The sequence below is a fragment of the Dama dama genome, chromosome 23, assembly GCF_033118175.1.
Source record: "Dama dama isolate Ldn47 chromosome 23, ASM3311817v1, whole genome shotgun sequence".
Classification (NCBI taxonomy): Eukaryota; Metazoa; Chordata; class Mammalia; order Artiodactyla; family Cervidae; genus Dama; species Dama dama.
In genome coordinates this window covers 61,376,828-61,392,328 of record NC_083703.1, presented here as the reverse complement: position 1 = coordinate 61,392,328, position 15,501 = coordinate 61,376,828, and the positions used below count along the sequence as shown (strand labels likewise).

The following is a 15,501-nucleotide window of genomic DNA, read 5'->3' as shown; positions in this document are numbered from 1 at the left end:
ATGATAAAAACAAGGCACCAAAGGTGCTTACACATGCCAAGCACCATGAAATATCAATACTAAATACAATTTTAATACCCTCAATAATCCTCTAAAGCATCAATTATTCCCATCCTAGAAGAGGAAGCTGAAAGTAAGGGAAATTAAAAAAGACTTGCCCAATATCATAAAGTTATATAAAGGGAGAATCTGATCTAGAACTGAGGCTCCTGACTTTAGTACAATATGTTTTCTACATCATCTGCCCTCACCCTATGAATTAGAGAAGCATGTTAATGTAGTTATGGTCTATATTTGCATAGGAAACAGTACTGTATAGGAAACAGTACTGTATTTCTTTCCAAGTAGAAATAGTCTTCATAGTCTTTTACCCTGAATACAGGATTCTTTATTATCCTTAATTCTTAAGTTTTCACACTTCCCCATTTCTACTTTCATTATTCAATTTAACTCAGTAAGCTATGTGTTAGCAGTTCATACTTGCTAGGGGCCATAAATCTGGGCTTGATAATACTGGAGCTCCTTTCTCACTAATATTCAAGGATGAGACACTGTCTCATACAAAAAATAGAAGATCTAGTCTCAGACACAAAGGAATTCAAAATCTAGACAGGAGGCCTATCAGACTTAAAAGATGTGCCGTGCTTAGTCACTCAATCATGTCAGACTCTTCATGACCCCATGGACTATAGCCTGTCAGGCTCCTCTGTCCATGAGATTCTCCAGGCAAGAATACTGGAGTGCGTTGCCACGCCCTCCTTCAGGGAATCTTTCCAACCCAGGAATCAAACCCAGGTCTCCTGAATTGCAAGTGGATTCTTTACCATTTGAGCCACCAGGGAAGCCTAGACTTATGTTTAGACTATTAATCAGACTTAAGAGATAAGACAGTATAAATATTTAAATCATATAGTATGAACTATAAGCATAAAGAAAATTAGAGGTTAAAATGGTTTAAGTCAAGCTATGATTAAATAGTTTTCATTGAACACCATCAAAACAGTAAAAAGTACTCTAAGACAGAAATCACCTCCTTGATCACCAAGTTTCCAAGCATGGAGTAGTAGCCATGGGACACTTTGGCCAATAAGAACAAAGTAGGAATCTGCTGAGGGATTCGTAAGAAAATTCATACTTTCCTAATACAGATACACTACAGCCCTTGCTCCTCCCCTTTTCCTTCACCTTGCTTCTTGCCTTGAATGCAGATGTAATGGCTAGAGCTATAGCAGTCATCATATACACAGGAGTAAATAGCCGAGAGTAACAGATATCACTGATCAGTGATCAAATATCAGCAACCACCTACCTCCAGGCAATAAAATTCTTTTCATATAGGTCCTTACTAAGCAATCCCAACATGGAAATACAGAATACTAGGCCTCTCCCTGGCATTACTTGATGTATATGACAACGGGGAAGTCACTCCACCTTTCTGCCTACCTACTTCTCATAAACAAGTAAGAAGTTATTTTGAGTGCTATGATATTATCACTGCCTTTTGACCTACTGATACCTTTCCTCTCCTTGACCATATTTCTATTCAAAGGACCCTATTGGAAGATTCTCCAGCAACTGACAGTGGTTAAAATTCCTCTGCTCTAAGAAGGAAGTTTTCCTATTCTTTGAACAAACATACTAGAAGACATGGGAAAATCTTGGATTCCCATGATCTTAATGCCTAACCCAGGTCACTGGGAAGACTTCCCAGGCAGGAATGTTACAAAGACAAGTAAAGTTAGGGGGAGGGAAGAGGCAGGAATGTAATATGCAGCAATCCCACTTAGTCTTCTAAAAATCATGATTCCACCAAAGCATGCTGCTGAAAACCACCTGGAAAGAATTCAAATTTAACCCCTCGGGACTTCCCTGGTGGTTCAGTGGCTAAGACTCTGTGCTTCCAATGCAGGGGGCCCGGGTTCAAACCCTGGTCAGGGAACAAGATCCCATGTGCTGTAACTAAGACCTCATGCAGTCAAATAAATAAATAAATAAATAAATAAATATTAAAAAAAAAAAAAAAAAATTTAACCCCTCACAGCCTGGTCAGGGAACAAGATCCCATGTGCTGTAACTAAGACCTCATGCAGTCAAATAAATAAATAAATAAATAAATAAATATTAAAAAAAAAAAAAAAAAAATTTAACCCCTCACAGCCTTTTTTCTTGTTTTTAAATTTTAGAAAGTAATTTGCATTTTTCTTCGATAGATCTTGCCAAAAGTAGAAATTTATCTTATAAACATGTATCTATGCATATATAAGAATATTCACAAAGCATTGTTCATAAAAGCCAAAAAAACTGAATATGCAAATTTGACCATTAGTTGAATAAATTATGGCACAACCACATATTAAGATATTAAGTAGCTTTAATATTAAATAATGTTACATATGTGATTTCTACAGAATGAGCTCCAAGAGCTATTAAATAAGAAAAGCAAAATGCACAAGTGTGTGTTCTCATTCAGGTTAAAGAGGAAAGGGGTAATGTATACTCATGAATACCTTTATATATACATAGACTATTGCAGAAGACACAAAAGTGTTAACAGCATTTGGGACTGGGAAGAAAGCTGGGAGGTCTGGGTCAGGGGAACACTTTTCACTATATTAACTTTCGTATTCTATTATTTCAATGCATACCTTTTCAGTTTAAAGAGCTAGTTAACCAGTATTATTCTCCCCCGAAATCTATGGTGACAGTCCAGAAGTCATTAAGTTTTCTGGGATTTGTATTAAATACTCTTATAATCCAGCAATAACTGTTAAATCTTTTGATTTTTGGAAATAAGGCTTCCCATTTACATGGTCTGTAAACTGGTACTAACTTCACATATCCAAATAATAAATATTTTCTTTGTTAATGTTTCTGTATAAAATCCTATGTATTGACCTAATAAAAACTTTGAAAGCAAAGTTAAAAATAGTTAAAAATAGCAAAGTTAAAAATAGTAATAACTATCAATTACTGAGTACTTATGACAAGTCAGACACTGTGTAGTGTTTTCAAGTATTAACTCCACTAAATTCTCAACAGTAATTCTATAAAGTGGGTGCTATTATTAATTTCACAGATGAGGAAACTGAGGCACAGAGAGATTTACTATTTGTTCATGGTCTTACACATAAGTAGCAGAGCCAGGATTTGAACTCAGACAAGCCCTAAAGGAAGTGTCCTTATCCACCACACTATCCACTGCCTCTCCTATTTGCTTAAAAATAGGTATTTATGTAGATCAATATCAAATGTCAGGAGCGAGAGACAATTTTATTTTTTTTCCACTTCTTTTTTTTTTCCCCATTTATTTTTATTAGTTGGAGGCTAATTACTTTACAATATTGTAGTGGTTTTTGCCATACATTGACATGAATCAGCCATGGATTTACTGTGTTCCCCGTCCTGAACACCCCACCCACCTCCCTCCCCATCCCATCCCTCTGGGTCATCCCAGTGCACCAGCCCCGAGCACTTGTCTCATGCATCCAACCTGGACTGGCGATCTGTTTCACCCTTGATAATATACATGTTTCGATGCTGTTCTCTCAGATCATCCCACCCTCGCCTTCTCCCATAGAGTCCAAAAGTCTGTTCTATACATCTGTGAAAGACAATTTTAGATAATAACTTCCAAATACTGATTGTGTACTACAGGCCAAGCACAAGCACTTTACTAGGCACTTCATATAAATTATCTCATTTAAACTGTATTAACAAAACAGAAAGTAGATATCATCATCAGTTTTACAAATAAGGAACTGACTCAGTTACTCCCTGGTGGCTCAGATAGTAAAGAGCTCACCTGTAATGCAGGAGACCCAGGTTCGATCTCTGGGTCAGGAAGATCCCCTGGAGAAGGAAATGGCAACCCACTTCAGTATTCTTGCCTGGAAAATCCCATGGATGGAGGAGCCTGGCAGGCTACAGTCCATGGGGTCACAAAAAGTCAGACATGACTGAGCAACTTCACTCAGTTCCTCCAGGATCCAAGCTACTCCAGGATCACAAACTGGCAGGTAGCAGCACTGAGTTACAAGACTATAACTTCTTGTAACTATAGAATTAAAAAATCTGAGGTCACTATAATATACAGGGTTTTCCTATCAATATTCCTTCAAAAATGAGGAGCCTGTTAGACAAATATAAAAATAAACTATTCTCTACAGAAAAATTAAGCATTTTTTAACAAGTTTTGCAAAAAGAACACTCTGGTAAATTAAAAACCCTATTCTAAGTATACCAAGAAAGCTCGGAGCTGAATCTTCTCATAAACTAAAACATCACCCCTTAATTTCTTTTTTTCTAAGTTTTTACTCTTGCATATAAATTTTTGCTATAAACAAGATGGAGGTTTGTCTGAATCTCTCATTGGACAGTTCAGAGTAAAAGGGACTACTCAAGCATCAGAATGAGGAATGTGCTCTGAAGTCTAGAACTGCTTTTTGATCAGTGGGGGTTAAAAGGCAAAGGGGGCTCAAACCCAAATATACCTAATCTTTATATAGGTTAAAAATTTAAAACCAAAATACTAATTTTTAAAATGATCTCTTTTTCAAAAAATCTTCTGAGCCATCTTTTGGTCTAGTACACCCCTCTACCCCATTACCAAAAAAAAGGAAAATAAATATATATCCATTGAGAAGTCTGACTCGCCTCAATAAAGAGTGACTGCACAAGTACATGAACAAAACCAAAAGTAACTACTGGCAACTGCTAGCTTCACTATAGCGCCTCTCCCACAAATATTAGGATGTGAAACCTTCAAAAAGTAAAAGCCTTGTGGGAAATGAAACAGGCCAAATCCAACTGTTTAAATGAGAGCCTCAAGCAGGGTGGAACTGGATGCCTTCCTGCACCCCTTAATCAAGATTGAATTTCTGTCAACAGGTTTCACTGAAAAAAAAAAAAAAGGCACATGCGTCAACCACATTCCCCAACACAAATCAAGCTGCCACAAGAGAATTGGCTTCACATTTCAAAATTACCTGAATCCACCAGACTTCTGCAAGCTTCAGACTTCTGCAAAACTAAACATTCTGTGTGAAGAAATAGCTCTTCCTGACCAATAATCCTATGACAGACCTGAGGAAAAGGCTTCTCCTACATTATAAACTAGTTAAGTTCCTTTTAAAACTGCCTATTGAATGCCATCCATCATATCACATAGCTTATTCTTGTTTCCAAAAAACAAAGTCTGAAAAGATACATATAACCCTTCCCCTTAAGGAACTCACAGTTAATTGTGATACAGGGTGATCTTTGCACTAACAAGGGATAAACAAACAGCACTGTGGAAGTGAAGAAAAGAGTAACAGATGAAGGAGAGTCAGAGAAGGCTTGCTGGTGGAAGTGATACATAAAAGATACAGACAGACATGCAGAGTTTTGCAGGCTAAAGATGAATACTGACTTTTTCTAGCAGAAGAAATAAATGGAAAAGGAAAACACATACTGGGAAGCTTGTAATTAAGAAAGATTGTAAAAGAAGCAATGTAACTTATTTCCACATTCAACTGAAATTAACCTCCATGGCTCCCTGTCTCTCTTCACTCTCCAACCAAAAATAACCAGCCATGACAAGCTCTATAAATCAATAGGTGCAGGTTCAGAGTAGGGTGGAGGAAAGCTGGAAAAGGGTGCATTCTAAGCAAGGCTGAAATAGCTGACCAGCAGCTCCTGGGAAAAACAAAAACTTTGGTGTGATAGATGATCTCAGTACCTCACAGTTCACTTGTGAACTGTCTTGCCTCGTTCTGTTGGAGGAAAATCATGAGTTAAATAAATGGTAATACAATAGAATAAATAGAGTAAGTCAAGACCTCATTAGAAGTATAGTTAAAATGGTCCCATCCCAGGCAGTGCCATTTCCCCAGGGACACCCTCTCCTATTTCCACAAGGGATAAGAGATCTTGTTACACTACCACAAGTTGGAGTTGAGTTATTTTCATCTTACCCAGGGAGAAAAGACTTACATTCTTTTTTTCTTTTTTTTCCTATACATAGGATTAGCAAGAGACAGCAAATGGCAACATAATCCAGACTGCAATTTTAATTGTTAATCAAAGTCACAAACCAAGTCTGAAGTTAATGGACTTTGTGTTTCCACAATTGTTTGCTAACTTCTATGTTGAAATCAGATCTGTTTACAGAAACAGATCTATGAAGCTTCCAAAATTGGGTCAATTTAAAATCCAGTGACAATCTCTCACTCTCCAAGCTCTTAGAAGTCAGCACAGGACACAAGGACATTTGTTCTAATTCATCACTGTCCAGAAATCTCGAGCAAACACACTTTTCTATCATTTTCCTTCCAAACTTTCATATTGCATTTCTGAATGATTACAAATTCAGTTCCACTTTTTTTTATTCAGCCACAGAACTCTATAAAACCATAATTCACTCTTACATGACTAATAGAACCTGGACAGAAATCAAAGATGCCATTTACCTCTAGGCCAAATAACAACTCTTACCTTTACCAAAGTGTTCTGATGTTCCAAAAGTAAGAAGCTAAGAGACTTTGTAAGGGCTGACAGTGGGGCTATAGGAGGTTACGATACTAGCCAAATCTCACTCAGTCTTATAGAGAATGATATCCCTCAAAAGGTGTCTGGTTTGGAAAGCAGACACCCCAAAAAGTGATTACCAATGAGGTGGCAAGGGGTGAGATAGACAGTGACAGGGTTGGAAGATTTTGAAAGCTAAATTTTTTTATATTACTTTGATTTTTGTACCTCGTGAATCTAAACACTAAATATTTTAGAAATGTAAAATTGTGCCTGTGTGGTGTACACTGCCAGTAGATAGGTAAATCAGCACAATTATCCTATGAGGCAATATGGTGTTTCATCCAAAAGTGTTAAAAATATGCATTCTTTTTGATCAGTGATTCCACTGGGTAAAATACTACAGCAGAACCATATAACGGAATAATAGCCATTAAAATTATGTTATAGAAAATTTTAATGAAATGACAAAATTTTCATAGCCTAATTATAAAGTGGAAAAAAATGATAGTTATTAGTGCATGATTTCTTAAAACCAAATATACATTACCCACCCATCCCAAATTGGAAGGAAATCTACTAAAATGCTAGCCAAAATTTATGAGAAGCAGGATAGTGGGTGACATTATTTTCTTTTCCATGTTAAATAAATTTTCTTCCAAAATGTTATGTTATAAAGATGAATGAAAATTATGTAAATAATTTTTAAGCTATTAGCGTTCCCCTTATTTTTCAATGTAACACTGTGAACACAGCCTTACCTGTGGTTTAATCTGGTCAGTACCCTTGACTACAGACTTTATTCAAAGTTGCAATATACTCTTTCACCTCTCTTCTGAAATTCTCAAGTCCAGAAAATACTTCTTTTCCAGAATCTGAAAGAAGCAGAAAGATGATGAAACAGGTTCAAGTTCTTTGTAGCAAAAAAGGTTAGCAGAGAACAGAAGGTGGTATAAAACACCAAGGATAACCATGCTTAAAACCAGAGTACTTCTGAGAGCTAAGGTCTAAATAGCATGATGCCCCCTAAACGCCAAACTTAACAGATTATTGTTTCATTAGTGTAAAAGTGTTCTTAAAGTTTTTCAGGGTATATGTGCTATGTCCCTTTGTTTTTGCTGTTACATAACTTCCACTTCAAAGCAACCTCTCCACAGCCTGAAACTGAGGAGCACTAACATCAAGGGGTCATTAGTGTGTGTCCTACCCAAATATCAGGACAAAGAGTACGCACACTGTATATGAAAAAAAAATTTACTACCTTTTTAAATTTAAAAAAGTAGAAAAAGCATTTTATTAAAAAAATTTCTAAAGTTTGCTCCTACATACAATTTTATGCCTTTCTCACTAACCTTTAATTTCCCCCAATCAAGTTCCTTTACGCAAACAAACAAAAACAGAACCCCTTCCAGTTACCTATATTTTTTTCACAAAGTACCTTGGCAGGTGATCTGTCTCAAACACAGATCTATTCACAGAATTGATTGGGTTGTTCAATGTCCCTGGAGTAAACTCTGCTTTCTACCTTTACCCATGGCAAAGAAAATTCATTTGCCAAAGGACTTTTTCATCTCTCCTTCTGGGGACCTCCCTAGTGGTCCAGAGGTTGGGAATCTGCCTGTCAACGCAAGGGACCTGGGTTTAATCCCTGGTACGGAAACTAGGATGCCACATGCCATAGAGCAACTACGCCTACAAGCCACAACTACTGAAGCCTGCATGCCTTAAGGTATCCAAGAGAAGACACCCGCACACCACAACTAGAGAAATCCTAAGCACAGCAAAACGAAGAGCACATGTGCCGCAATGAAGACGCAATTCAGCCATAAACTAAGGACTTAAAAAAAAAAAAAAAATTAAAAACTTTCTTAAAAAAAAAAAACCCACAAAACTCTTCTCCTCCTTTCTTCCCCAACAATTCCAAAAGAATTAGGGAAAGGCTAAAGAAAAAATACACATAGGAAATATGGGAGAACTCTGACCCTCTCCTGGTGCCTATACAAGAAATAAAGAACCCTTCCACTAATCCTGTCACCTGTTGAAGCCTAAGTGCAGCTACAGGACAGGCAACTTTATTAAGGTCAGAATGCACAGACTTAAGCATAAGGCTGGCCAAAATAACTATTTTATTTAAATAACTTGAAGGTTTAAACAAATTTATCAACCTAATTCCATATATTCAGTTTTTCATACCTGAAATTTTGTAGTCAATTTAAGATAACACCTTCTTGCCTTTCCAGTTCAACAGATATTGACTGGGTGGTTTCCATGCACCAAGACTGCCCTGGTTCCTAACTAAACTCTCTTTATCAAGAGCAGTTTGTGTCCCCCCCTGCTTCACAAAGCTACCTTTGCTTGTTTTAAGCCTCAACAATCTCCCTTACCTCTAAACTGCCAGGGGCTTACAATACAAAAACTAGAATATGCAGATGCTATCTTGTCTTGTTCTAATTGTCACTTGTCAATTTGAATCAGACTTTTGTCCTCAAGCATACCAGAAACCCTTTGACTGTACACACACATTATCTTACATCAATCTGAGCACAGAGTATAACCTCAAAGATCAATTAGCTAAGTGAGCTGGGAGTCACAATAATTTTGATCCCAAGAGTGACAACCTAATATCGAATTGACACACCCACAGTACAAAACCAAAACAACCAACAAAGGGACTCAAGTTTGATTTAGGGGTGGCTTGACAGGGGGTGTGATACACTGAGGCCACAGCACAAAAATATCCTTAGTATTGCAGCAAATAGTTCGAATTTTGACATCTCATGAGACAATTTCAAAGACAGACCATAGATTATCGAGACGAGGTAAGGCTGAATCAGGGCAAACTCCAAGTGATGATCTTAAAGAGAAATCTGTAGAGCACTCCGATGCTATCTTGTCCTGAGCAGGACTGATTGGAAATTCTTGGTACCTAAGTACTAGAAAATTGTGCGAAAAAGAAACCACTAATGAAGAAAACCGGAGAAGGAAATGGCAACCCACTCCAGTATTCTTGCCTGGAGAATCCCGTGGACAGAGGAGCCTGGTGGGCTGCCATCTATGGGGTCACACAGAGTCGGACACGACTGAAGCGACTTAGCAGCAGCAGCAGCAGCAATGAAGAAAACAGGGAGAAAAACAATCCTACAATATTATAATCTGGTTCACTTTTTCTTTCCACTCCAATCTGTTAAATGTCTTAGGACAGGAAATTAGAAAGGCAATAATACCCAGTGATGCACACAAAGGGGGAGGGCTGATAAAATCGAATGAATTTTAAATCCCCCGACAGAAAGTCAACTCCAAGTCGAATTACACGCCTTCAACTATGTTCTCACTTCCTTCACCTTTCTATTTTACAAAATAGTTATGAGATGCAGTTGTTTCGTGGCCACACCTGTTTTCCTCCACCAAACGCCACACGTCTTGAGGACGGGCTACTGTATCACCCATTTCTAGAAATTTATCTAGATCACGGGCCTCATTTCCCTCCTATAAAAGACGGCTAAGACTAGCACCGATTCACTGGCTTGGGGAGAAAATTAAATGAGAAAACACCCAGTGCTGAGTCCAGTAAACGCTTATTGCCTGTGTGCTGGGTAACGATACAGTAATGTCATTACCCTAAGCCCACAGCCTCACCCTAATTCCTCCTTCTATTTCCCACGTTGGCCTCTGCCTCTACCTGCAAACACAGCCTGCTAGACCCGGTCCCGCCGAACTTCACGGGGAAATCCTCTATGGAAGGGAGGCCGGAAGCTCAGCTCCTGCTCCGCTCCCGCTCCGCGGGTCAGGGCGGCACCCCCGCAGTACACGTCCCAGTAGCTGCGCCCTCCACGCGGAGACCTCCAGTCGCTTGAAATTAGGGTGAAGCCCGCCGGGCGCCCCAATTGCTCCTCTTCCCTCCTCACTGCTCGCCTCAGCCCAGCGCTGTCAACCGACCGCCGCGAAGACCCGCCGCGGAACTCATTCAGTACCGTTGAAAAATTTGAACGCAGACTCTGCACAAACGCACCAATCAGCGTGCCGGGAACCGGCAATCCCAGCCTTCCGATTGGCCCCTGAGATGCTGGCGACGCCGGAAGTCAGGGTGAGGGACAAGCAAACAACCGGCCCCGAAGGCTTCTGGGAAATGTAGTGTAACTGCGAGAGCCGGTTGCAACAACTCGACAGAGGAAGTTACTACAAAGCCCAGAATGCTCCGCTACAAACTATTTGGGATAGGTGGTTAAAAATCCGCCTGCCGACGGAGACCTAAGAGACACGGGTTCGATCTCTGGGTTGGGAAGATCCTCTGGAGGAGGGCTTGGCAACCCACTCCAGTATTGTTGCTGGAGAATACCATGGACAGAGGAGCCTGGTGGGCTAACGTGCATAGGTCGCAAAGAGTGGGACACGACTGAGGCCACTTAGCACGCACCCTGCAATGCAACATAGACTGGCCCTTAGATTCTTTGCCAACTGTGGAGTCTGTCAAACTCTTCATTCAAGTCCACGCCCGGATGTTAGTGCCTGAAGCCACGGTTTTTAGAGGATTGTTCTTTTCTCCTTTAATTCCACCAACATCCTTGGTTTTATTACCCTCATATTGTAGAAGAGAAAACAAAGGCTTAGAGAATTTTAGTAAACTTGTTTAAAATCACATTTTTTTGAGTGGAGAAGATGGGATTTGCATTAAGAACATCTAGTCCTATTTATCATCAATAATCACTTAGGAGGTAATAGCAGCAACAAGAACAAAAAGATCAACATTCACCCCGCACACACACCCCTCGGGATTTTGTTTTAATTAGTCTGTGCGGCTTGTGCACTGGCACTTTTAAGTGCCCAGGCAATTCTTACATGCAGCCGGGATTGAGAAGCATTACTCCAAACCAGTAGTTCTCAAAGGACCAGATGATCAGTATAATTGGAAACTTATTAGAAATGTAAATTTTAGGTCCCACGTGAGACCTATTGAATCAGAAACTCTGAGAGTGGGCACAGCGATCTGTGCTTTCTATCAGCCCCTCAGCTGATACTGATGCCCACTGAGTTTTGAGACCCCTGCTCTAAACCAAGAGACACTGGCAAAATCTCAGGCCTCGGGACCTATTTGTGTTGACAAGAAGGGTTTGAGCCAGATGGTCTTGGCTCTGGGTTCTCCCAGGACCCCTGTTATTCCACCCAGCATTCTGTGAGGCTGAGATGCCTGCTGCAGATTCTGGCGCCGTGTTACGCGAGTGGCCCAGGAATCCTAGGTGTGGAGGGATGGTCCACTCTGTTGCTGCGTGTTACTTCCTAAAGTCGTCTGCGCCCGCCTGAATATTCTCCGTCTGTAGCAAGAGCCCGGTGCGTTTTCCAGGAGCGCCTTGCCCACCTAGAATGACCACACACCAAAGAACAATGCCACTGCAACGCTTTCCCACTTCACACTGTGCCTCACGCTGAGGACAGAGGCTCTGGGGCGCCAAGAGCACCTTTCTCATGGCAAATATTATTAGAATTCAGATGTCCCTCTCCAAGAAAAAAGGAGATGGTCACTAAAGCATAAAATCTGAATATATTTTAACGGCTTTTAGGAGCCCTAGGAGTAATACTCATGGCAGACCATAGCCTCTGTCACAACGATGAGCTTTGGGCTCTCCAGAGAAATTTCTGGCTCCTTAAAGGAAAGTTTCACTGACTTGACCTAGTGTCTCAACATTTTCTGGTCATGGATGCTTTTGAGAAGCTAATGAACTCTCTGGATCAGTGCTGCCCCATAGAACTTTCTGTGGTAATGGATCTCTTCTACCCTGTGTGGTCCAACACAGTGACACCACATGGCTACTGAACATTCAAAATGTGGCAAAGGCAACTGCAGAAGGGAACATTTATTTAAACTTAACCAATTTGCATTTAAATATTGTATTGGACAGCTTGGGTCTAGAATTCCATTCACCCTCAAAATATGCATGTGAATATAAACACTGTACACACAGTTTGGGGGGTTTGTGGAGAAGAATGGATTGTCAAACTTGGCCTCCAACACCCCTCAGGGTTCCGCACAAGTAGGGAAGGGGGTGGGTGGAAGGGGGGATCCCCTTCTCAACCTGAGAAATTTATTTTTTTAAAATATGTTTTTTTAATATATTGGATTTTGTATAATCTTAAGTTTGGGGTGGGGATAAACTAACTTTTTCTTTAAAAGGACACAAATCTGAGGAACTTTCTGGAGTGATATATATGTTACATATCTGGATCTGATGATTACACTGATGTATAATAGGTAAAATTTGGTAAGTTGTACCTTTAAGATTCATGTAAGTTATGCTTAGTAAAAATACATAAAATTTTTTTAAAAGATCAGTGTTCATAATAAAAAAAAACTACAAAAGTTTTAACATATAAGCCTAAAACTTTTACAGGAAATTTTAAAACTGAAACTTTGTTGTATAACTATAAAAATAAATGAGGCTTGGGTGTCCCTGGTGACTCAGGCTGTAAGGAATCTGCCTGCAATACAGGAGACCTGGGTTCGATCCCTGAATCGTAATGATCCCCTGGAAAAGGGAATGTCTGCCTACTCCAGTATTCTTGCCTGGAGAATTCCATAGACAGAGGAGCCTGGTGGGCTACAGTCCATGGGGTTGAAAAGAGTCAGATATGACTGGGTGACTCATGCTTTCATATACCTTATTAATGAATGGTGAGCTCTAATACTGTAAATTCTTGATATTAAAAGTTAAATGCAATTCTAATGAAAATCCAATACATGTTTGTCATGGAATTTGCCAAATTGAGTTTAAAATTCACACGGAAGAAAAAAATAGAAGAATTGGCATCTGAATTTTGAAAAATAATAGGGGGAATTGCCATACCAGATCTCATAAATATTAACATATTACAAAATTATAATTTTTAAAGTATCATTAATTGATTCCATGGGGATACAATCAGCAAAATCCATGTGGGACAACTGGACAACAAAAAGACAAAAGATCTAGTTTTTTCAAAAAAATAAACAGAAAAAAAAACAAGCAAAATACAGCAAGAGTAGAGTTTTTTGGTTTGTTTTTGTTTTTCAATATTTCTAGAGATACATATAGAAATGGTGAGGATGAAATAACTCTAGAATTTGCTTCAAAATAATCTGGAGTATGCCAAGAAGAGAAGATGGGAGTATAGCTAAAACAAGTTTAGCCACAAATTGATAATTGTTAAAATTGAGTAACAGGAGGTTTTCCCTAGTGGTCCAGTGGCTGAAGACTCCATGCTCCCAATGCAGGGACCCCAGTTCAATCCCTGGTAAGGGAACTAGATCCCACATGCCACAACTAAAGATGCCGCATGCTGCAATGAAGATCAAAGATCCCATTTGCCCTGACTAAGACCTAGTGCAGCCAAATAAATAAATAAAACATTTTTTAAAAACCTGACTGACAGGTTCATGATACATATAAACATGCGTGCATGCATGCTAAGTCATTTCGTGCCTGATTCTTGGCGACCCAATGAACTGTAGCCCACCAGGCCCCTCTCTCCATGGGAATTTCCAAGTTAAGAACACTGGACGCCCTTTCCATTGCCCTTTTAAGGCTAACGCAGTGCCTTAAGAGGCTAACACTGGAGGGTAAAGAAAGTCTCCATAAAACCCAGAGAAGAGATTTTTAGAACTCCTCTCTGGATCCTCTCTGGAGTCATAACTGAATGGGAAGATTTTAAGTCTTAGCACTTACTAGTATGTGTATAGTTAATACCTAAGTCATTAAATTTAAACTTGACCTTCGATTTGACAATAAAAAGAAAAACAAACAAACAAACAAAAAAACACTGGAGTGGGTTGCCATGCCCTCCTCCAGGGGATCTTCCTGATCCAGGGGTGAAAGTTGCATCTCTTATGTCTCCTGCATTGGTGGGAGAGTTCCTTACCACTAGCAACACCTGGGAAGCCCGTGTATATACATATTCAAACATATGTGCATTTGAAATTTTCCACAATTTTTTAAAGTAGGATACTGGCATAGAAATTTTTTTAACAACAACAGAAGATCAGTAGAAGAACTTAAGAGTAGAGACCCATGGATATCAGAATTTAGTAAATGCTGAGTAGAATTTCAAATCAGATGGAATAAATAATGGATTTAGGACATTTGCTATACATTTGGGGAAAATATTATGTTAGATTTTTATCCAATACTATTTACAAAAACAAATTTCAGATGAATTAAAACCCTAAAGATATAAAATAATTAAAATTTTTACAGCTTAAAAAAATGACATCATATAGGAAATTTTAAAGATAAAAGAAAAAAACTAAGAAATAAAGGAAAAGACTGACCAAATCAAAACTTTAAAATTCTGTTTGACAAAAGAAAAACAAATAGGGACTTCCCTCCTGGTCCAGTGGTTAAGAATCCACTTGCCAGTGTACGGGACACAGGTTCAATCCCTGGTCCAGGAACTAAGATCCCACATGCCTCAAGGCAACTAAACCCCACTGAGCTCATGAGCTCTAAAGCCCCTGTTCTGCAACAAGAGAAGCCACCACAGTGAGAAGCCCTTGCACCACAATTAGAGAGTAGTAATGAAGACCCAACACAGCCATACATAAAAAAATAATAAAATTATTAAAAAAAAAAAACAACAAAATCAAATATTTCCAACACATCTAACAAAATGCAAACAAAAAAAACCCTCCTAAGAATCAGTGATAAGAGGACAAAAGCTCAGTGGGGGTGGGAGTGGGAGGGAAGGCAATTGGTAGAAGTAACAAAACTGGCCATTAAAGACATGAAAAATGCTTGGTCTCAGCAGTAATGCTGAAATTTAATTTTAATTTTAATTAAACAAAGAAGTATTGTCTTTCACCCATCAGATTGACCAAAATTAAAAGTGTGATGGTATCAATAATTTACAAGGTAACTCAGAAGATGGGAGAATGGATGGGTTCAGCTGTTTTAAAGGGCAACTTGGCAACATCTATTTAAAATGTCAAACATGTGTGCCCTGCAACCTAGGACTTCTATTTCTAGATTT

The 15,501-nt window shown here is 39.1% G+C and overlaps 1 protein-coding gene and 2 non-coding genes across 7 annotated transcripts in view; 2 read left to right on the top strand and 1 right to left on the bottom strand.

The window, feature by feature from the left end:
• TPX2 (TPX2 microtubule nucleation factor) overlaps nt 1-10,481 on the bottom strand; it is a 52,332-nt gene extending 41,851 nt beyond the window's left edge. For all 5 annotated transcript variants that reach the window (XM_061127014.1, XM_061127016.1, XM_061127012.1 and 2 more), the window contains exons 1-2: nt 10,187-10,481; nt 7,269-7,382 (exon numbers count right to left, since the gene is read on the bottom strand). The gene's annotated coding sequence lies outside the window, so the exon portion shown is untranslated. The remainder of the gene's footprint in view (nt 1-7,268; nt 7,383-10,186) is intronic.
• TRNAG-UCC (transfer RNA glycine (anticodon UCC)) lies at nt 1,867-1,939 on the top strand. The gene has a single exon. It is a non-coding gene; the product is annotated as a tRNA-Gly (tRNA).
• A 3,566-nt stretch (nt 10,482-14,047) lies between the features above and the next one.
• Nucleotides 14,048-14,170, top strand: LOC133045352 (small nucleolar RNA SNORA26). The gene has a single exon (XR_009690225.1). It is a non-coding gene; the product is annotated as a small nucleolar RNA SNORA26 (small nucleolar RNA).
• Nucleotides 14,171-15,501: the final 1,331 nt, after the last annotated feature.